The sequence below is a fragment of the Sorex fumeus genome, unplaced genomic scaffold (genome assembly GCF_029834395.1).
Source record: "Sorex fumeus unplaced genomic scaffold, SorFum_2.1 ptg000013l, whole genome shotgun sequence".
Lineage (NCBI taxonomy): Eukaryota > Metazoa > Chordata > Mammalia > Eulipotyphla > Soricidae > Sorex > Sorex fumeus.
Genome location: NW_026606070.1, coordinates 12,657,790 through 12,680,823, shown reverse-complemented (window position 1 = coordinate 12,680,823; position 23,034 = coordinate 12,657,790). Strand labels below are relative to the sequence as shown.

The 23,034-nt window shown below is 45.5% G+C and overlaps 1 protein-coding gene across 4 annotated transcripts in view; it reads right to left on the bottom strand.

The window, feature by feature from the left end:
• Positions 1–23,034, bottom strand: part of G3BP2 (G3BP stress granule assembly factor 2) — an 88,212-nt gene that overhangs the window by 27,522 nt on the left and 37,656 nt on the right. The window contains exon 1 of one of the 4 annotated variants that reach the window (XM_056111227.1): positions 5,637–5,813. The exons of 1 other annotated variant lie outside the window; for it this stretch is intronic. The gene's annotated coding sequence lies outside the window, so the exon portion shown is untranslated. Of the gene's footprint in view, positions 1–5,636; positions 5,814–23,034 lie in introns of those variants that run through there. 2 more of the 4 variants (XM_056111224.1, XM_056111225.1) reach the window with 2 other exon arrangements.

Genomic DNA, 23,034 nt, shown 5'->3' with positions numbered 1-23,034 from the left:
GAAATCACATTAAAATTTTTTACATTTACCTTCTAATAACAGACTTTACTGGTTAAAAATCAAGGTTCTAACAATGAAAATTTTAAATGTAAAAATTCATTTAGAATGACCAGTATAACACAAAAGCACACTAAAAGCACACTAAAATTATGCTACTTTAGTCACAATTTATAGTTAAAGAGTACTTAAATATTAACAAGTAAATATACAATCTTGAGGAGGATATGGGGGAAACATATCAGTCTAGGAACCACAGAATTTTAAATAGTTAAGGATAAAGAGTAGCACTTGCCTTGCATGGCACTGAAGCAGCTATGCTGGCTGTGACCTGGTTCAAATCCCTGACACCACATATGATCTCCTGAGCACTATAAGGGATCACTCCTGATCAAAACCAGAACAGACTGAGTACTGAATGGTCAAATACAAAAATAAAATAAACAGTTAAAAGAATAAAGAAAGGGGTCAGAGGGATAGTACAGCAACAGGTGCTTGCTTTTCACTAGGGCTGACTGAGTTTCAATCCCTGGTATCACATATGGTGCCTCTGGCACCACCAAGAGTGATACCTAAGCACTAAGCCAGTGACCTGAAACACTGCTGGGTATGGCCCGAAGACTTAAAAAAAGAAAATAAAAAAGTGAAGAAAAATTTATTACTTAGGTTGATCCTAAGGTGCACTCTTAGTTTTAACAAGGCAATTTTAAAAAATATTTGATTAAAAACAAAAAATCCTAGATAAGAAGTTATTATTAAGGTTAGTGATTTCAAAGACAAAACAACTCAAATGTGTGAAGCTTGACAGTTCACTGCATTCATAAAATACTGTCAAACCCTAAAATCGTAAGAAGAAAACTCTATAAAGATTTGCAGCTAAGGTTTGATTTCAATTTTGTAAAAGGCATGGGGGTGGGGGCGTGAGTGAAATTACTGTGTGCAGGGTGCTTGCCTTGCTTCCACTCAAACTTAGCTGATCAGGGTCTGATCTTTGGTACCCCACTATGGTCTCCTATGCCCCGCACGAAAGTGATCCCTGTGCACAGTGTCAGGAATAAAGCCTGCATTGTGAGGCGTGGCCCTAAAACAAAACAAAAAAGTAAAGGCAATATGTATGTCCAAAAAAATTGTCTATCTATGATTGGAGTGATAGTATAGCAGGTAGGGCATTTGCCTTTCGTGTGGCAGACCCAGGTTCGATACCCAGCATCCCACATGGCCCCCGAGCACTGCCAGGAGGAAGACCTGAGTGCAGAGTCAGGAGTAACCCTTGAACATTCCCAGGTGTGGCCCCCCAAAAAGATACTTTGATATATATATCAAAACAACTGTCAGCAGATACAGCAGAAAATCAATCTAAGAAAAATATTTGGTTTCCTATCAATTTTCTTTCATTTCAGGCTATATGAAAATGGCATCTCTTAAAAGAAAATTCCCATGACAAAAGTCATTCTAATAGTATCTAACAATAAAATCTAATTATAATTTCAAAAATTCACTAGGTTCAATCACAGCCACCATTATAGTTAAGAATCAAAAATGCACTCAGAGGAGCCTGAAGCATGTCTGACCACTACTGACAAAGGAGTATCTTTTCTAAGTTCTAGATGGCTGGAGTAGTAGTACAGTGGGTAGGACCTAGGATACACCAACCCAGTTTTGATATATGGTACCACATTTAGTCCCCTGAGCTTCCTGTCAGGAATGATCCCTGAAGGCAGAGCCAGGATAAGGAAAATTAACATTTAACATAAAATTAACATTAAAAAAATATCTTTGAAAAACGTGCACCACCACCTGGGGCCCTCCCCAAAACAAACACAAAACCAAAGTTCCGGGCAAGAATCTGTTACTGCCATAATTTCATGTCACTCTGGTGGATGTTTCAATGCTTGGAGAAAACAGCCAAAATTAAGAATGCTAAATAATTATTCGCACAGTAATTTTTTTAAGAAACCAACAGAAAATCACACATAGAAAAATAGAGGGGAAAAAACCTACCCTTTTCCCAAAGGAGGGGAAATTACCACAAAAATATTTTCAGCAGTTATTTTTAATATATCTTGCTAATAGAGATCTCCTGAAACAAGATGCAGTTCCCTCTACCAAAAGGTAAATATATTTGCAAGATAGTATCCCTGCTAAGATAACAGGAATCCTTCTAGTCAGGCCCAAGTCTCTTTACACTTGAGTTGTGGAATATAAACCCATTCTTGACAGCTAACTTTATAAGAAAAAAAAAAAAGCTGTAACCTTCAAGGCAGACTTTAGAATGAAAATATAGCAAAGTACAACAAGTAATTGAAATAAACACTAAATGTAGTTGTTGATAAACCTTTTTATTCCCAGGCCCCAAAAGTAAGGAGGAAGCTTTGACGTTCTGAGGCAAAGTAAAAGTGATTTTAAAAATGGAAAAACTGCTGCTAGAGAAATAGTACAGTGAGTAGGGTGTTAGCCTTACATATAGCAGACAATCTAAGGCCTCCCGTATGGTTCCTCTGAGCACTGTGAGGAGTAATTCCTGAGCATCGCCAGGTGTGCCCCCCACCCCCAAAAAGGAAATGGATATACTGTCCCCTCCCCAAAACCCCCCCACAGAATTTAAAATTATGCTATCAAATGTTTAACAAAGAATTTTTCTTACTCTCCATTAAAGAGGATTATTTACTTCACTTACTGAAAAGGAAACTGATGTTTATAGAGCCCAAGGAAAGTTTTTAAAGCTTCTCAGTCATAAGAGAAAGAAAACTTTAAACCAATTCTGCTTCTAGTGATCCCTTCATTACTCAATTTTGGAAGAATGGACAGAAACACAGAAAAATTAAAATTTTAAGTTAGTTTATTCAGTATTACTGGGAGGAGTTGAAAAGCAAAGAGTAGAGGTGGATTGAAAGCACATGAGTTAAGGCATGGTCTTTTATGCACCTGAGCACTACAGGTGCAGGCCAAAGAGAGGGAAAAAAAAAAGAAACATAATAGGAAGAAAAAATTCAATCGAAATAATTGGGAAACATGTAGAAAGAGAGAAAAATGCAAACTGAGACTCAGCAGCTAAGAATTTATTATTCTATTGCTTTTGAAACCAGCCCCCAGGTCTAAGGGAATTATCAATTTGTTCAATCGGTTCTTTTGGGGGCGAGGAGGTAGGGAGGTCATGAAAAAAAAAAAAAAGTGTTGCTCATGGCTTACTCCTGGGATCACTCCAGGCCAGGCTGCAGAGGCCCTAACAGGGTAAGGCCACTAGCAAGGCAAGTAGCTTATTGGCTCCTACCCCTATCTATCGACTCTTAGCAAGTGTCCACCAGGTAGACCTTGAGTTTGATTCTACAAGGAAGAGAGGGAGTAAAAGAGAACCTTAAATTTGTACCTATCAAAATCAGTCCTGAAATCTCTGTGGTCACTCCACACCTCCGTATCATTCACCATAAAATAAGGGAAAAGTCTTTTTAAAAAACCTATGGAAGAATTTTCAGCCTGAAAATGAATAATCAAAAGCAGTAATTCGGCAGAATAAGGAAACAAGAATATAAAAAGTCTCAATACACAGATTTTCGGTAACTGATACTCATTTTTAGTATCTCCTAGCGAAATATGAACATTTCCTACCCCAAAATGCGAATACTATCCAGATGAGTTGTCCACGGCAACTCAGATGCCAAACTCAGCCAACTGATCACTAGGTTAAACTGTCAGAGTACCAAAAATATACTTCTTTAGACTCTCCGTTCATTCCACAATCATTCGGAATCTCTCCACTCCGAACACTTGTTCACCTTTTGACTAATACTTCAAACCAGAATATTCAGCAATCTGAATCTGAACAGTTCTCAGCAGGCAATACGGTTGGGATCCTTCCTCCCTACAAGTGCTCCGCAATCTTTCAGAATTAACAGCTTACAGAGATTAAAGCGCGACACAAAGATACACACAGCTACTCCCGAAGAGGAAGATACCCAGGAAGAACGACACAAGCTCGGCTTTGAGACGTGCAGATGGAACATAAGGTCTATTCTTCTAAGCCCAGGAATTCTGAACACCAAAACCATTAGACACTAACAAGGCCTAAAGTTTACTCGGGAACTTTGCTCACATGCCTAAGGCTACATCAACTGCCAAATATGGAGCCGGCCAAGAAATTCCCTTTTTCTTCCCCTCGAAGCACACGGGGCCGCCTGCCTGGAGTTAATGGTTCACAGCCCCAGAGATGTAACACCAACATTTGGAATGCGAGCAGCAAGTGCGGAGCCTTGAACCTTAAAAAAAAAAAAAAAAAGCCCGTATTTTAAGCCAAACCGCTACAACAATCTTATGGGGGGGCGGGGGGGAGAACGAAACTTGGCGATTATTCCAGCATCGGGGGGGTGGGGGGGGGAAGTCCTTTGGTCTTTTGTTGCTGGGAGCGCGAAGGCATGGATGGCACCCCGCTTTCTGAAATTTAACCATTTAAGAAAACGAGGCATCGCGGGGCGAGGAGGGTGGGTGGATGGGGGCGGGGTCGGGGAGAAGGACCCCGGCGGAAAACTGGCCGCCGGGCAGCCCAGGGTCTGGCCCAAGCCCACGGTGGGCTATACAGGCTCTTTTTAGGAGATGCACGTTGAGTCTTTCCGATTCGACTCGACTCTCACCACCAGCACCACCGGAGGGCGGCGGACGATTCTCCCCTTGTCCTCTGCACCCTGCACCCCCACCCGAGCTGAACAAACCTTCCCGCGCCTTCAGTCCGATTACCTAGGAGCCCCCCCCCCACCACAACACACACACACACCAGCAGCAGCACCTCTGCCGCGGGGGGTCAGCCCGCGAGGGGCGCCCGTTCCGGGAGGGCGAGTGCGTCCGGGTTTCCCAAAGCGCCGGGCGCGCCCCCGACGCGGGTCAAAGAGCGCGAGGCGCCTCCGCCGGGCCGGGCCGAGCGAGCGAGCGAGCGAGCGGCCGCCGCCGCCTCCGACCCCGGAGCCCCCGCAGCGGCGCGGAAACGGTGCCCGGAGGCCGCGGCTTTCGCCTGGGCGTCGCGGCTGCCTCCGCCGACACCCGGCCTCGCTCCCCTCCCCCCACGGCTAGGGCGGCGGCGGCTGCCGCCGAGGATGAGTCGGCGACCAGGCTGGGGGCGGCGGCGGGGGCGGGGGGCAGCCGCGGGGGGGGGGTGTTCAACAGGGGGGGTGGGGGCTCCGCTCGCTGAAAGCCCCCTAGCCCCGCGGCAGCGGCGGCGGCGCCGCGCCCCCCACTTCCCGGATCCCGCCGCCACCGGCGCGCTTTCGAGAACCACCGCGGCCCGGCCCCCCGGAAGCCCCGGACTCCCCCCCCACCCGCAGCCACCCACCCAGCCCCCCGCCAACCTGTGCCCGCCGAACCCTCCGGCCGCACCACGCGCGCTCGTCACCTCCACCCCCCCTCCTCCGCCCTCCGCCCCCCGCCCCATCCCTCACCTGAGAGGAAACGGCTCGGCGGCTCTCCCCGCACGCCCGGCCCAGAACAATGTCTCCTCGGCCGCGACACCTCCGGCCCCGGCACTTCTCGCAGCCCAGGACGGTTGCCTCGAGCCGCGGCGGCGGCGGCGCGCGCGGGACATAGCCCCCCGGCCACCCCCCCCACACACACGCCGACCACCACACCGGCCTCCCCTTCCCGGCCCCCGTACGCACCTCCGAGCAACAGCGGCGGCGGGGACGTCGCGCAGAGGTCAGCGGGATGAGGCGCCGGGGCCCGGCTGCTGCTGCTGCTGCTGCTGCTGCTACTACTGCTCGTTCGCTCGCTCGCCGCCTCCTCCTCCTCCTCCTCCCTCGGACCAGCCTCCTAGCCGCGGCCGCCGGAGAGAGCCGCGAGCGCGCTTCGCTTCCAGTCCCCCGCGTCCCGGGGCGCCCAGCGCTGCTGCGGCGGCGGCGGCGGCGGCGGCGAGCGACGACAGGGAACACGGACGTCCCGCCCCCTTGGCCGCCGCCCCCTCTTATTGTTTTACCCCTGCCGCAAGGGCCGGGGAACCCCCCAGCACGGCGGCAGCCAATCCAGCCTCTCCGGGGGCGAGCTCGGCCCAACCTCCTCGCGTCCCTCCGGCGGAGCACGCGCAGAACCGCCCCGCGCGCGGGGGCGCGCGCGCGCACACACACACACACTCTCAGACGCGCACGCGCACGCGCACGCGCCGGGAACCGGAACCGGCCTCGAAGCCGGCCCGAGAGTCCGCGGACTTGACGTCACAAGGAGGCCGCCTTTCTCCCGCCCCCGGGGCCCGAAGGGAGCCCGCGCCCGGAGCGCGCTCTTTCCGGAGAGCGCTCTTTCTCCCCATCCCCTTCGCCCCCCGACTCCCGGGGCTGCGTTGCTCACGTCCGACAGGGAGATCACGTACTCCCGACTGGCTGCAGCAACCGGGGAGCTGGACCCCGGTCTGGGTTACCCCCGACGGACGGTTGACGCTCCAAACCATCGGGAGGGCAAAAACCCATCCCCAACCGTTGTTACAGCGCTGCGTACTAAGGGGCCTGGAGGGTGCTGCATGCCGGGGAGGTGGGGGGAAGAAGTATTTCACTTGGTGGCCCTGCTCAGTTCTGGGCATTGTTCAAGACATCCCCTGGCTTACCTTGACACACCACGGCGGCTAAAGGGCCGCCCAAACCCCAGTGGGTGTTCAGGTTACCACCTTGCCCTAGATATGGGCTCGGGCTGGGCAAAAACACTGCTTACTGCATGCTCTCCCGACCCTGACCCGGGCTGGCAGCGGGGGCGGGGGCTAAGTCTGCCAAAGAAGCCCCCCTCGACCCCCCACCTCCAACACCTAGGTTCTAGCAGTGATGGTTCAGGACTCATCTCATGCCAGTCGGAGGAATTGGGGGATAAAAGGCTGAAGATTTGGACTTGGAGTGGGAGGCAGTACAGAGGGTAAGACGTTTGCCTCGCACGTGGCCGACCCGGGTTCCATCCCCTTGCGTTTCCATACATGCCTCTGACACGCCTCTGAGCACCACCAGGAGTACTCCTGAGCACAGCTGGGTGTGGCCCCCAAACAAAAATAAAACAAACAGAAAAATGAAAAGCAGAAGATTTGTGAAAGGAAGGGAAGAGCCGCAAGGAAGAGAAAAAGAAAAAAAAAACCTCTGTACCAGAAACTTTGTGGACATAGGGACATAGATATTTCATTTTCTATTGTTTTCACCTTTGGCTGCTTAGGTAAAATATATATATATATATTAAAATATATAAACTATATCTAATAATGATCATTATATGCAAAATACATGGGCAGACCCTTTGATGAAATGGACATGTTTCACTTAAAGCATCATAATGTTACATGTAGATTTAATCCAAGTCTGATAGTTTGGTAACAGGAATCAATCTAATGTTATGTAACTGAGCCTCAGAATACCCTTCTATAGTAGTCATTCTGTGCCCATTTTGCAGGTGAGGAGACTGATAATTAAAAGGCTAGGTTAAGTTGGGCCTAGAGAGACAGCAGCAGGTTAGGGCATCTCTGCCTTGAATGTAATGGATCCCAGTTTAATCCCCAACTGGCACCTTAATGAGTTACTCTAAGTAGAGCCAGGACTAGTTTCTTTGTGCTGTGGGGTGTGATCCCAACCTTCTCAAAACAAAAACAAAAAACTGTGACTTGTTCAAGTTATACAGCTATCTTTCAGTGGATCGGGTTTACCGTCACACTATAAGCCTTAGCCACAAGATACAGAATACTCTCCTAGTATTAACTGCAACAACTTTTTTTTTATATTAAAGTTGACATTTCAATTATCATCAGTTTGGGGTTCTTCTGTATGACCTTATTCTTCACCGTGTATTCTGGTACACAGGCAAAAAGGTTTTTTGGAAGGTTAAGTTCTCGAAAATTAATAGATATGAGCTTTAAAGCACAAATTACTGGACTTTGATCTATGGGGCTTTCTGATTTAGCAAGTCTGCTGGTGGGGGCAACCTGAGAATCTGCATTTCTAAGTTCCCTGGTCATGCTGTTCCTCTAAGAAACACACTTGAAAAAACACTGGTCACTCCAGCATGGGTTGTCAAACTTACACTGGGAAAGGACTCGATAATAAACATGTTAGATTTTGAAGTTCATGATGGCTTCTTATTGCATAGTCCTCACCACCTTTTTAAAATCCAAGTCTAAGAAATAGTTTGTTAGCTCAAGGGCTAAAAAAAAATAAGCCTCAGCCTGCCAAGGGTAGGGCCTCTTAAACTTGAACATTTACTAATAAATTGCTAGGGACTTATTTTAAAACAAGTCTTGAAAAATTTTCATGATCTCTACATTCATAAGCCCACGGTCTAAGAAGACAGCGAGGTCCTAGAGTGTATGTATATCCATAAGTAAAGCTACAAGGAAAATAAGATGGCACTAGAGTTAAAATTTATCTTAGTTACTGTGTGATTCATACTACAATCAACACAGATTTCACGTAAACAATATTCCAATACCACAACCCCCCCCCACCAGAGTATCCCTTCCCTCCACCATTTACAAGGGCTCTCCCTCCCCCCCTCAAGTGACTATTACTTCGTAAGCATATTACTTCCTAAGCATCTCCAGTCTGCCCAGATTCGGGCCTCTTACATCCCTCCAGAATGACTGCAGTAGCCACCTAATCTCATCTTTCAAACTCAAAGGTGTGAAGGCCAATACAACTATTAATTGAAATCTTAAATCCCCCTGTCTTTTTTTATCTCAATACCTTAATGCCAATTATCAGTACATTTTTGTTCCATTTTAATATTTATTATTGGGTTAAATATATCTCACTATTACTATTATTACTATTATTATTACTTTTGCACGAAAGAACTGGCAGAGGAACCCAGGCATGCGGATCCCGGGGCTGAGGTCTCCAAGTCTACTCGGATTGGGACTGGGCTTCTCCACCCAGACCCCCCATCTTCCAGTAGGTAGGCGTCACACCCACCAGCTGCCGCCAGTGCCAGGTTGGTCCCATCAACAGCCAAGACGCAAAGACCATAAAACCCAGCTCCTGGAAGTGCGTGGCCGTATTCGCAGCCTCGCGACACCTTATTATCTTAATTTTCCTTTGCAGAACCTGGCAGGCTACCAAAAGTATCCTGCCCGCACGGCAGAGTCAGGCAAACTTCTCGTGTCGTACTCAATATGCCAAATACCAGTAACAATGATGGGTCTCATTCTCCTAATCCTGAAAGAGCATTGAAATGGCTCTTTTAAAATCTCAGGGCTAGGAAGAAGGAGATGTTACTGGGTGCCTGCTCGAGGCAATCGTGATCGTGATTATTATTATTATTATCACGACCTGGAACACCATCACACCTGTGAAAGCCTTCTACCTCAGTACTTTTAGCCTGTAATAGTTTATTCCTATAAGAGATTTTTTTTACAGCTATAAGTTAGATGACTCCCATCCCCCCACACTTTTGTGGTGTCAGGAATTGAACCCAAAATCACATGTGCAAGGCAAGAGCTCACCCACTGAGCCCCACCCCCAAGCTCCTACATGTAAAGCATGCACTTCAACCCTTAGTGCTATCTCCCCAGTCCACACGTGACATTTTAAAAGCCTTCCAAAAGCATTGCTGAAAAATGCCAAATCCTTATCTCTTGCATCTATGAGTTTTGTTTTGTTTGCTTGGGGGCCATACCCTCAGTACTCAGGAAGGACTCAGGGGACTGTATGGAGTACCAGGCATTGAACCCAGGTTGGCTGCATGCAAGGCAAACGCCCCACCCGCTGTATTATCACTTTGGCCCCACCAGTTGTTTTTAAAACATTTTTTCTCTTATACCACCTTACTCTTCCACTGACACTCCAATCACATTCCCTCCCCAAGTGGGCCGTAGGTGAAGCATTGAACCAAGGGCCTATGAAAAAGTGAGTTGATAGGCTGGAGAGATAATTAGAGTAAGTAAGGTGCCTTCCTTGCATGTGCCAGGAATGATCCCTGAGCATACTCCTGGTATTGCTGATTAGACTAAAAAGCAAACAAACAAAAAGTTGAATTCTAGCAACTGATTTCCTCAAGTTCTCATATTAAAATATCTCACTCATTGTTAGGGAGATAGCTTCAGGGGCCAGAGTGCATGCTTTGCACACGGGAGCCCTGGGTTTGATCTCAGGCATCACATGGTCCCCTGAGTATTAATGAGAAGACACACAAATCTCATCCTCCCCAACCCCTTTCCACCAGGTATGGCCAAAGACTAGAAGAAAAAATTTTTTTTCACACATTCTAAAATTAAGTGTGGTATCCCTCTTATATAAACTACCCTCAGAATCTCGATTAATGTAATATCACTTACTTAGTGTAAGCTGCATGCTTTTATTTTATACTCTATAATACAAAGTTCCTCAGTTCCCTAAGATTTTTTTCCAAACAGAAGTCAAATGGTAATCTATGGGTTGCGTGGCAGAGTGTCCTATTAATAATAGCTTAGAGGATTCTCTAAGACTACTTATTCAGTAGCCACCATTGACAAGCAATTTATCAAATGGAGCATGATATCAAAAGGAGAATGAGAGAAAAATATGGACCTAGGATGTGAATCAACACCAAAGAGTACATCCGCATGTTGAGGGCCAGAGTTTGTTCTCTGGCACCAAAGGTTGAAGGAGGAAAATTACACATAGTCTCCAAGGAATTGGGAAAGCAAGGGAGAGAACTAGAACAAGGGACAGGCTGAAGGGATGAGAGAGAGAGAGAGAGAGAGAGAGAGAGAGAACGAAGGGAAAGAGAAATAGATAGGGAAAGTTAGAAAGAAGGGGAGCAGTAACAATGGAGGGTACTGTTAAATAATGTTACACTAGGGACTGAACAAACAGAACTTTTTACTTACCCATCATAACATTGACCATGTTTCTGAATTTATGAGTTAATAACTGATGTTTCCTCTCCCACCCTTTGCCTCTTTAAGTTCCAGGAGGCAAGAACTCTTGCTGGTGCTCAGACCCAATACCTAGAACAGGTACACTGCAAGTGTTCCCTAAGTTTCATCATGCAGTCAGCTAACTGACCGCCGTGAGAGCACAGGGGGTGGAAACAGCTTTGTGTGTGTGTGTGTGTGTGTGTGTGTACTTCTACCTGCTAGAACAGCACATTATTGATTTGTGTTGCATTTTGATTATGAAACATTTTCAGGGGGCCCAGAGCAATAGTACAGTGGTAGAGGGTTTGTCTTGCATGTAGTTAACCCAGGTTCAATCTCTGGCATCCCATATAGGTCCCCTGTGAACCGCCAGGAGTAATTTCTGAGTGCAGAGCCAGAAATAACCCTTCAGCATCAAGTGTGTTGGGGGGAGGAGGGGAGTGAGACCCAATAAGCCCCCCCCCCCCAAAAAAGTAAAGTTTTTACTATTGTAGATTTTCCTTGGATTTTTGGTTTGGGGGCCACACGTGGAAGTAGTCAGGGCTTACTCTGGCCCTGTGCTCAGGGATCACTCATGGCAGGCTCAGGAGGCTGTATTGGGTGCTTGGAAATGGGAAACAGGTTGAGTGTGGGCAAGGCCAGCACCCTACCCATTGACTATCTTTTTGGCCCCACTGTGGGTTTTCCTTGGCCAAGAGTTTAGGCAGTATACCGTTGGTTTTATTCACTACTATTGTATCCTAAATGGGTATAACATTAGTGTCTTCTTTGACTTACTTGTTCACAGCAGTGACTAAGAATTTCTTTGGAGGGGACAGAGAGACAGTGCAGTGGGTAGGGCACTTACCTTGCACCTGGTCAACTTGGGTTCAATCTAGCATCTCATATGGTCACCTGAGCACCACTGGGAGTGATTCCCTGAGTGCAGAACCAGGTGTAAGCCCTGAGTACCTGCTATTAGTCATCCTTGCACACAGCCAACCCGGGTTCCATATCCAAGTACTGGATACAATCCCCGAAGCCCGCCATGAGGGATCCCTGATCCCAGAGCCACAGTAAGTACTAAGCACTTCTGGGTGTGGCCCCAAAACCAAAACCAAAAACCCAAAGAAAATATACAGTATTAATCAGGGACTGACCACCATGCGCTTCCGCCCTTTGAGCTCTCTCCCTGACTCAATTGGGTTTTTTTTGGTTTTGATTTGTTTTCTTTTTGGGTCACACCTGGCGATGCACAGGGGTTACTCCTGGCTTTTGCACTGAGGAATTACTCCTGGCAGTGCTCAGGGGACCATATGGGATGCTGGGAATCGAACCTGGGTCCGCTACATGCAAGGCAAACGTCCTACCTGCTGTACTATTGCTCCAGCCCAACATTTCAATTGTTTCTACCTAATCTGGGGCCTAGTACTGTACTGAATACACTGGCACTCATGGAGGCTCCTAAATGAGTCTTTGAGTTTCTCTTCACATTTTTTTCAATGCTAGAGATCAAGCTCAAAGTCTCACACATGCAAAGAAAGTGCTGTACAGCTCCATCCTGGTTGGAATTTATGAGTTTCAAATAAACCTGTAAATAAACCTGTGAGTATGCCTCTTGGGACATCTGGTAGATTGCCATGATAGCCTCTTGTTAAAATACATCTACAAGAGGATCTAGTTTAAATTATTAAAATTCTGTTCCTTTATCAACTTCAACATTTCCTTCTGTATTTCTTTCTCTTTCTTTCTTTCTTTCTTTCTTTCTTTCTTTCTTTCTTTTCCTTCCTTCCTTCCTTTCTTTTTTTTCTTTCTACCATTTGTGCTTCTTTTTGTTTGTTTTGGGGTCACACCGAGCAGTGTTCAGGGGTTACTCTTGGCTCTGCACCCAGGAATTATTCCCGGTGGTGCTTGGGCAATCATATAGGATGCTGCGAATCTAACCTGGGTCAGCCCTACCCCTTATACCGTCTCTCCAGATCCCCATCTGTATTTCTTCTTTCTCTCTCTCTCTCTCTCTCTCTCTCTCTCTCTCTCTCTCTCTCTCTCTTTTTGGTTTGGGGTGGGGCACGCCTGGGAACATATGGGATCCCAGGGATTGAACCTGGGTCAATGGTGTGCAATGCAAGTGCTCTAGCTGCTGTACTGTCCCTCCGGTCCCACAAAGACAGTCCCTTATTACAGCCACAGAACAATGATCCAAACCAGAACTAATACAAAATACTATAACCCATATTCACATTTCATCAATTGTCAAAGTAACATTCTTTATTGGAAACAAATATTGAATTGCTTTCTGGGCCAGTATACAATGTATTTAATACCGTATTTCAATGCGTAATCACAAAAACACAACAAAAGACTACTGACAAAAGTTTAATTCTGGGATGGAAGCCACACCACCTCCATAGGAATCCCAGCTTCATCTCATCACTTACCAGTCTCATTACCTGGTAACTTAAATTTTCTGTGTTTCAGTGTTTCTCACCTGCAAAATGTAAACATTAGCGTGTGCTTTCTTAGAGCACTACGAATTAACTAAAAAAGCTACACATGCAAACAATTTATAATTGCGTCTAACACATGGTAAGCACTCAATAAACATCAGTACTTAATGTATGGTGCTATAATTAGTCTTAACTGATTCCCCTTTTCACTGCACACTGCTCGGCTCCAAAGGAACAACTTAAAATTGTCGAGCACTTCCGTTTTCTAAACACTCTCAAACACATTATCGCCTTTCACATTCAGAAACAATTCACAAAGCTGGCAAGCCACATGAGGCCAAAGAAAAAGCCCCCAAAGTTCCACCTGAACCATGCTAAATGCTCAACCTCTGAGCCTGGCTCAAAGACTGAATATGCATTACTTAAGAATTTCAGAGCTCTCCTGCTGTGGCCAGCACCTTTGCAAAAACCTTTTAAATAGAGAGACCTACTCATAGAAATAGAATTAATCTCTTCCTTTCAGAGCAGAAGAAAAGGCTATTGTGGCATGACGAAAGAATCAAATGTTAATTTGTCTCCAAATCTTTCCTTCCATTATCTTTGTGAGACTGGGACAGATTACGGTCTAAAGAGATGTTCTTCTCCATGTGATCACTGTGTGTGAAATAAGTCAAATATTCGAAAAAGTGCATAAAACATTTGCCTGGCCAGCCCATTTTATGTGGGTGGCTGCTATAATGGAGAATTTTAGCTTCACTTCTTTTGATCATAGCCATTAAAGTCTTTAAGTAGAAGAGTTTTCAGAATGCTACTAGAATTTGAGAGCATAACGGTTATAAACTAACAGGAGATCACTCCTTCAGGATTTAAAGACACAAATCTCATCAAAAGTCATATTCCAACGAATTTTGAAAAAGTAACCTGCTCTGGATAATGATAAGTTTTGCTAGAGTTTATTGGATGCCAAGAAGCTATGATGGCTACTGAAATCACCACAGAACAATGCTCTAAGAGATACAGTAACCCTAGAAAATGCAACTAAAGATAATGTCAATACAAGAGGAATTGTCTGCCCTTGGAGGCCTGGAGACAAGAAAATGATGACTTTGGAAACAGGCAAAATTTTGTCGTTGTTTTTCTCACTCTGTTCAGTACAGACTATCTTTTGTAGACATGATTTATGTAATGATTACTAGTTCTAGAATGTGTTTAATTTTCAAATCTTGGAGGAGGTATCTTCAGGTGATCCCCAATATTCTCCTCTCTGATTTAATGCCCAGCAAACATTCTGAGCCAGAGGATGAGACCCTTATCCACAGATATTTTGTTTATTGAAAATGCATTAGCTGGGGCTGGAGGGCTGGAGGCATAGCACAGCAGGTAGGGCGTTTGCCTTGAACGCAGCTGACCCGGGTTTGATTCCCAGCATCCCATATGGTCCCTTGAGCACTGCCAGGAGTAACCCCTGTGCATCGCCAGGGTGTGACCCAGAAAGCAAAAAAAAAAAAAAATGCATTAGCTCATGGCTGGAGGGATAGTATAGTGGATAGTGGGATAGTGAATATGGTGCTTGCCTTGCATGCAGCCAAACCTGGTTCAATCCCCAGCACCCTTTATGTCCCCTGAGCCTGCCAGCAGCTATCCCTGAGTAAAGAGTCAGGAGTAAGCAAAAAAAAAAAACCAAAAACAAAAAACAAAAAACAACCTACTTAGTATGGCCCCCAAACAAAATCTCTCTTTGTAGAATGGTATTCTGGTGGAGGGTTAATCAGTTGCAGATATATTAATTTAGTGGCAACCAGTGTTCCTGAAACACATTTCCTCAGGACTGGGGAAAGTAGATTATACTTGGAGAAGTCAGAACCAAGGAACAAATTTGCAACTTAAATACGAGTTTATGCAACGCATCTCCTCTTCACTGGCCAGTTTTGTGAGGCTAGTCAGCTTAGTTCATGTCTCAGCACTTCAATTTCCTTGTGGACAAATTTAGGACTATTGTGAGAATTGTTTAGAGGGCTTAGCTCTATTTCTGGCATAATGTATATATGGATCTCACTGTGCACAGAATTGAGGAATACTTCAAAGAAAAAAGGCATACTTCTAAAATCAGGATGCCGAGTACAGTGCCACCTACTCATTCATAAACATATCCTAGCCCAGGCTTACTCTGTCATCATTACACTCTCCATTTTCCTTGTTGATTAAGTATTTGGCTTTGCAGTTCAGAGAAATCTTGGTATAAGTTTTTGACTTCAAGAGAAGTCAAATTCTGGGCCTAGAGTGATAGTACAGCAGGGAGGGCGTTTGCCCTCCTAAGCCAACCTAGGTTTGATCCTCAGCATCCCATATGATTTCTCAAGTGCCACCAGAAGTGATCTGAGTGTGGAGCAAAGGGCAAGATCTGAACATTATTGGGTGTGGCCCAAAAAACAAATCCATAAAGCAAAGTCAAATTCCCAAAGAGGAAGATTTTCTTTCAAAAGCCTCTTTGTTTCACTTGTCTCTTCCAGTAACCCATCTATAATACTATGCAGAGCAATAATAAAAGCAATAAGAAGGCATAAAGCATTTATTTGTAGACAGAAAGTTTAAAAGGTGGTAGAGAGTTGTATAGCTTCCGATTAGAAAAAAAAAACAACCGTGAAATGTACACAGTTAGAGCATTTTGGCTTTTTTTTTTTTCCCTATCTTGGCCAGTTCAGACCAGAACATTGCTAATCGCTCATGCAAAGTGGTTAATTTTCTGGTTCAACACACATGTCTCCAGGTACAACCACTTTCTGGTAGCCTCTAGGAAAATGAAACTCTGGATATTGGCTCAAATTCAGGACATCTCTGAGTTTTACTACACCAGGAGGCATGTAAAAGGTTCACGACCAAGCCAAGAACCCGCCTCAGAGCCAGGATTGGTTCTGCGCCTCTGGTTCGACCTGACTTTTCTAGTGCCTCTACCGTCCCCCTTCCAGACTGCTATTCTGACCTATGCCTTGTTGATTTACGCTCAGGATGAACCCCTCTTGCGGAAATACACCTCCTGGTTCCTGGCAGCTGCCTCGAAACCGAAAGGAGATGCTGGTTATATTTTCCTATTCCTCTGGCTTTACAGATCCCAAGCCTGACGACCCCTTAGGCTCCAAAGTACACAAGTTCTTGCTGGTGACCTAAAAAGGGAAAGAGAACTGAAAATGATTGACCAAAGGCTTTTTGTACACAGAAAAGCTGGACAGATAAATTGTTTTGAGGAGGCAAAAAGATTATTTTCTCAGCAATCAAAGCTATAGAAAACACAAGAATCTTTCAGCCCTTTAAGTAGAAAAGAAACAGTGTTTTAAGGCTTAGGGGAGGGACATTCTCAGATAAGCAGAGCTAGAGAAATGTTATTTTTAAAAGCACAAATTAAGGATTGTTAAAGAGCTTCCAGACTTATTTAAATATTTCTTACATGTGGCTTTAAGCCAGAAAGTTTGAACCTGAGGTCTCTCTGCACATTATTTTCAGATGTTTGTGATATCATGGACATTTTCTGTGCGTGTGCGTGCGAGTCGTTTTTGCTGAAAAGGCCCATATTTCACTGTCTTGCAAAATAAATGTATATCCTAAAAGATTAAGAACCAATGACTTAAGCAATATTCTTCAGCCATGTATATCACGGTAATAAATTTATTAAAATGAAGACTTTACCGAGAAAAGAAAGCTACTGGTTTTAAAGACTGGGGGCTAGTGGGCAGAGGTGTCTGCCTTGCAAGCAGGAGGTCATGAGTTGGATCCCTGATGTCACCTGCGCTGTGTGAGGTTCAGGTAGCTCTGCACCTCAAGCGTATGATGATGGGGGGAGCTGGAGCAATAGCACAGCGGGTAGGGTGTTTGCCTTGCACGCGGCTGACCCAGGTTCGATTCCCAGCATCCCATATGGTCCCCTGAGCCACACCAGGGGTAATTCTTGAGTGCAAAGCCAGGAGTAACCCCTGAGCATTGCCGGGTGTGACCCAAAAAGCAAAAAAAAAAAAAGAGTATGATGATGGGGCTGGATCTATAGTACAGCGGGTAGGGCGTTTGCCTTGCAACAGGCTGACCTGGGTTCGATCCCCAGCATTCCATATGGGCCCCCGAGCACCACCAAGAATAATTTCTGAGTGCAGAGCCAGGAGTAACCCCTGAGCATCTCTGAGTGTGACCCAAAAAACAAAACAAATCAAACAAAAAAAAACAAAAAGAGAGAGAGAGTATGATGCCAGTGCACTGGCAGTGCACCTAGCTCACAGCTCCAAAGCACGTGAATCTTGGGGAGCATGGGAACTAAGTCTGAATGAGCACCACGGCCAAGTGCGTGATCCTGGCGAGCAAGGCAGTCACTGTTCAAGAGCCTCACAAGTTAGAGTGCTTGTCAGGACCACAGGGTCAAATGTGTGTTTCATTGGTCATTGTAGGAGCAATGACAACAATGGAGGGAACAGGAAAAACTGCACTGAAGAATCTGGGCTAATGACCTCAGTTTACCACAACCATGTGCTATGAAACAGTTTCCTGGTTGTAGTATAGTACAATAATTATGCAAGATGGCCAAATTAGGGGAGGAGGAGGGAAGAACTTCCCTACATATTTCTTTGTGTTTTTTTTCTACTAATTTGAATTCATCTTATTTTCAGATACTTTTTTGTTTTCAGTATTGGGGTCACACTTGGTGATGCTCATGGGATACTCTTCGTTCCATTCTTGGGGTCACTCCTAGTGGTGTTCAGGGATCTATGCAGTGTGAGGGATCATTCCTCTTGTATGCAAAGCATGCTTCAGAGCTACCTCTCTGACCTTATTTTCAAATAAACAAATTTCAAGGGTGCGTGAGTATGTATTGGGGGGAGGGTCTCTCTCTCTCTCTCTCTCTCTCTCTCTCTCTCTCTCTCTCTCTCTCTTTCTCTGATATAGTGTGAGGTTTGTAATCGAGTGCTTGCAAGGCACATTGTGTCCACACTATCTCTGTAGCTCTTGTTTTTGTGAAGTTTTGCTTTCTTTTTTGCAATGCCAGGGACTGAAAACAGAGTATCAAAATGTGAGGCATGTGCTCTCCTGCTGAGCCTTATCCCTATGCAAGAATTTTTTTTCAAAAAGCAAGGTTTCTGGAATGTGCTAAAGTTTGGCTTTTTTTTTTGCATACTTTCAAACATGTACATGCAAATCTTATGCATACAAGGCAAGTGCTCTACCACTGAGAGACATCCTGACCCCATGGAGCTTCATTTTTAATCCTAGTTCTGGGGTCCAGGAGATGGACCAAAGGGCTGGATCATAGGCTTTGCAAATAGTCCCACCAGAGCTGTTCCTGAGTACAAAACCTTGAGTGGCTTGCTGGGTATTCCCAAACACTAGCCTTTTCTCGAACACAAAAACTTTCCATTTAAAAATCCCAGCTCAGGGGGCTGGAGAGATAGCACAGCGGGTAGGGCGTTTGCCTTGCACGCGGACGACCCGGGTTCCATTCCCAGCATCCCATATGGTCCCCTGAGCACCGCCAGGAGTAACTGGGTTCAATTCCTCCGCCCCTCTCGGAGAGCCTGGCAAGCTACCAAGAGTTTCTTGCCCACACTGCAAAGCCTGGCAAGCTACCCATGACATATTCGATATATCAAACACAGTAACAAGTCTCACAATGTTACTGGGCCCACTCAAGCAAATTGATGAACAACGGGAGGGCAGTGACATATGAAAGATAAGCAAAGAGGTGGGGGGCCTTCCCAGAAGTGCTTGGGATTTTATAACTATAACACAACAGGATTTAAGACAAGGTTTGCAAGGATATGATTGAGAACAAAGAGAAGGACAGCCACATCGAACAAGGAGCTCAGAATTCGTGCAGGTGATGACGGCTGAGTCGAGGGGTCTTGAAATTCAAGAGGGATGGGTCAAAGGAAGTGCCTGGCTCACACTGGCTGTCCCAGGTAGGGGGACAAGCCAGTGTGAAGAAAGAACAAAGGCACAGGCACAGCTCTGGGTGCTGGCAGGAACAGCAACTGCCATCACTAGTGTCAAATTCAAGGCCTGGAGTAACAGCTTAGAAAGGAACGTGGGGGAGAAATGGCATTGAAGGATTTTTCTTCTTCAGGCTTTCTCGCTGCACATTAAATCCTAGAAAAAATATTGTGCAAGTAAGCACTTTAATCATAAAACACCTATTTCTGCAACGAGCCAAGAAGACATAAGTCTTAGAAAAGCTGGGCCTAATTTCCCTGAACAAACTCTGCAGTCTCTTTTTCTCTGCCAATGCAGGAGATGATAAGATAGACAGTTTTTACCCACTCTAAAGCTGCATTTTATTTTCTTTTGGAGTTGGCAGAGAAGTATGATGACTTTTCATGTAAAATATAGATCTCAAGGGAATCACAGAGGAAGCTAGAACCATAGTCAGAGAGATCTACAGAAGTGATTGCTATCTGTCAAACTGTTTGCGCGGGGACCTATTTTTCAAATCACTTTTGGTGGTGGCTGGTCTAGCAGCTGAACCGCAATGCTTTGGGGCTCCCTAAGTGACGCTCAGGGATCCCTGGGGCCACACCTGGGCTGGAAGCAATTCGCTCATAGGACCCGAGAAAGCAGTGCTGCCCTGGCCCTGTGGTGACGGGGATCAGTGGGATCACTCTGGTGGTCCTGGGGCTCTCATAGTCACACGGAGCAGTACTGGGGGACTTCACATCTAAACCTCAAGAGGCCGTGTGGTGGTGGGGATTGAGCCTATGTTGCACAGTGCGATGGACACAGGGAGCTAGTACAGAGTGAAGGAAACCGTTTTGTGTTGGTTTGTTTGTTTTATGATGATTGTATATATTTTATACATCGCAGAGACTCTGCTTTCAGTGCTTCTGTTCTGGTTGGCCTCTAACCAAGACACCTCAGACTCCAAGGGCCCTCTGTGTTCAACTGAGGCTTATTTGTGGGGTAAGCGTACGACAGAAGATTGGCACTCCAACCCGAGTCTTCTGGAGGCAATACATTAGGAAAGGTCTGATTTGGGGCTGTAGCAATGGTACAATGGGGAGGGCACTTGCTTTACACAATCAACCCCGGTTTGATCGATCCCCAGCATCCCATATGGTCCCCTGAGCACTGCTAGAGTGATCCCTGAATGCAGAGCCAGCAGTAACCCCTGAGCATCGCCGGGTGTGATGAAAAAACAAAAACTGAAAAAAGAGGATCAGAGCAATAGTACAGAGGGTAGGGTGTTTGCCTTGCATGTGGCTGACCTGGGTTCGATCCCCGGCATCCCATATGGTCCCCCAAGCACTGCCAGGAGTAATTCCTGAGTGCAAAACCAGGAGTAACCCCTGAGCATCACTGGGGTGTGATCCAAAAAGCAAAACAAAACGAAACAAAACAAAACAAAACAAAAATAGGAAAAAGAGCATGATTTGATTTACACAGGTTTTTGTTTTTCATTCAGAAAGGCAAACTCTACTGATATATAACAGAGGACACATTTCTTAAAAATTCTCTGCCATGTTAATTAGCATTCCACCAGCTTGTTTTAGAAAGACGAATAGGCAGGAAGAGAAGAAATTGCTAAGAAAACTGGAATAAATAACACTTGCAGGTGTAAAAAACACTGCTTAATTCCTTCCTCATATGGTGGATCTTAAACATTCCTGAGCAAAGAAAGGGGCTGGTCTAGAGGATTGTATATAAGATATTAAAAGGTTTTTTTTTAAAAAGTAAACAGGAGAAACAAAATCACAAGTAATTTCCAAAGATATGCCAAAACAAAAAATTTCCAGAAAAAAACCTAGGTAAGAAATCCAATGCTGGCTCGCTTTTTCAAGCCTGTGTTCTTCTCTGTTGACCACATTATCTCTTTTTCTCTCTCTTTCTCTTTTTTCTCCCCCACCCAACCCCACCACATCTCTCTAAATTTTTAATCAATAAAAACTATTTTGCCTCACAAAAAAAAAAAAAGAAACCTGTCTCATATTTATGGAATTTTAATAAACATCTAAGTTAATTCAATTCACAGTTACTAACTTGTCCAGGGGTTGGAGATGGCTTAAGGGGCTTTAAGGCATGCAGGAGCCAATACTTGACTCCTGTTCAATACTTGACTCTGCATTGTCGAATACCAAACCCAGTGCTCCTGAGCACTGTTGGGGAACAGCCCCCAACAACCAACCCCCTGAGCACTCTAGATATGGCTTCAAAACAAACAATAAACAGGAAATAATCAAAACTCCTGTATTGATAAAGCACCTGGATAGAAAAAAAATTGACATTTATGGGGCCGGAGTGATTGGACAGTTGGTAGGGCACTTGTTGTACATGTGGACAAGGCAGGTTTGATCCCAGGCACCACATATGGTCTCCTGAGCCCTCCAGGAGTGATTCCTGAGTAAAAGGCCAGGAAAGCCTTGATCACTGCTGAGTGTGCCCCGCCACCACTTCCCCTCCCCCCCAAAAAAACAGAAATGAAACATCAACATTTGAAAGCTGAGGAGATGACTCAGAGAACTAGCGAAGGCCCATACTTCGCATGTGAGAACCCCAGGTTTGGTCCCTGGCACTGCATAATGAAAATAATCAACATTGGAATCAAAAAAAAGGTAGATAAACCAGAGATGTGGCTCACGGTCTTGTCTAAAAAACTCTAGAGCCAGACCACATACAGACACACAAAAAAGTATCCAGGGAAGGAGAAAAGGTCATCAGGCTTGGAGGATGACAGCCAAAGGGTAGCATCTATATTCTGAGTTACGAAAATGTTCTAACATTGACTATGGTGAGAAAAGTATGACGTGGTGACTGTAGTTTAAATGGACACTGTTTGGGTTTTTTGTTGGTTTGCATATTCTGGGTATTTGGGCCACACCTAGTGATGCTCAGGGGTGACCTTTTGGTTCTGTCACTGTCACTGTCCTCCCGTTGTTCATTGATTTGCTTGAGTGGACCCAGTAACGTCACCATTGTGAGACTTACAGTTACTGCGTTCGGCATATCAAATACATCACGGGTAGCTTGCCAGGCTTTGCTGTGTGGGCAAGATACTCTCTGTAGCTTGCCGGGCTCTCTGAGAGGGGTGGAGGAATCGAACCCCGGTCGACTGGTCTGCCTCGTACAAGGCAAATACCCTACTACTGTGCTAGCACTCCAGCTCTTTTGGTTCTATGTTTAGGAATTACTCCTGGTAATGCTCAGGAGACTTTTTGATACCGAAAATCAAACCCGTGTCGGTCACGGGCAAGGCAATGCCCTACCCCCTGTACTATCACTCCGGCCTTGAATTGGACACTTTGAAAATATGAAGACAAAAACTCAACAACTGAGCTATTACTTCATGTGACTGGATCCTGTTTCTTCATTCCCTACACTCCCAATCTGGCCATTAGTTTGGCGAAAGAGTTTAGGTGTTTATTTCCACGGAAAAATTATGAAAATCACACTGGTCTTTCACTGGCCTCCTTGATGTCTGTCTTGTTACTCTTTCCTTCTCAGTGGCTTTCTCAGTGGACTGGGAAATGTGCCATGGTGCTCAGCCCTGGCTGCAAACTCACATTCCCAAGAGAATTCTGAAAACTACTGAGGCCTGAGGCCTACCCATAAGACTATATTTAATGATATGGGATGCCACCGAGGTACCTGAATTTTTTTTTATGGGGTATGGGACATAACTGGTGGTGCAGAGGGCTTACTCCTGGTTCTGTGTTCAGGGATCACTCTTGGTGGGACCCTGGGAACCACAGGCAGTGCCAGAGATCGAATCCAGGTCACTCACTTGTAAAGGAAACACCTGAACACCTGTACTATCTCTCC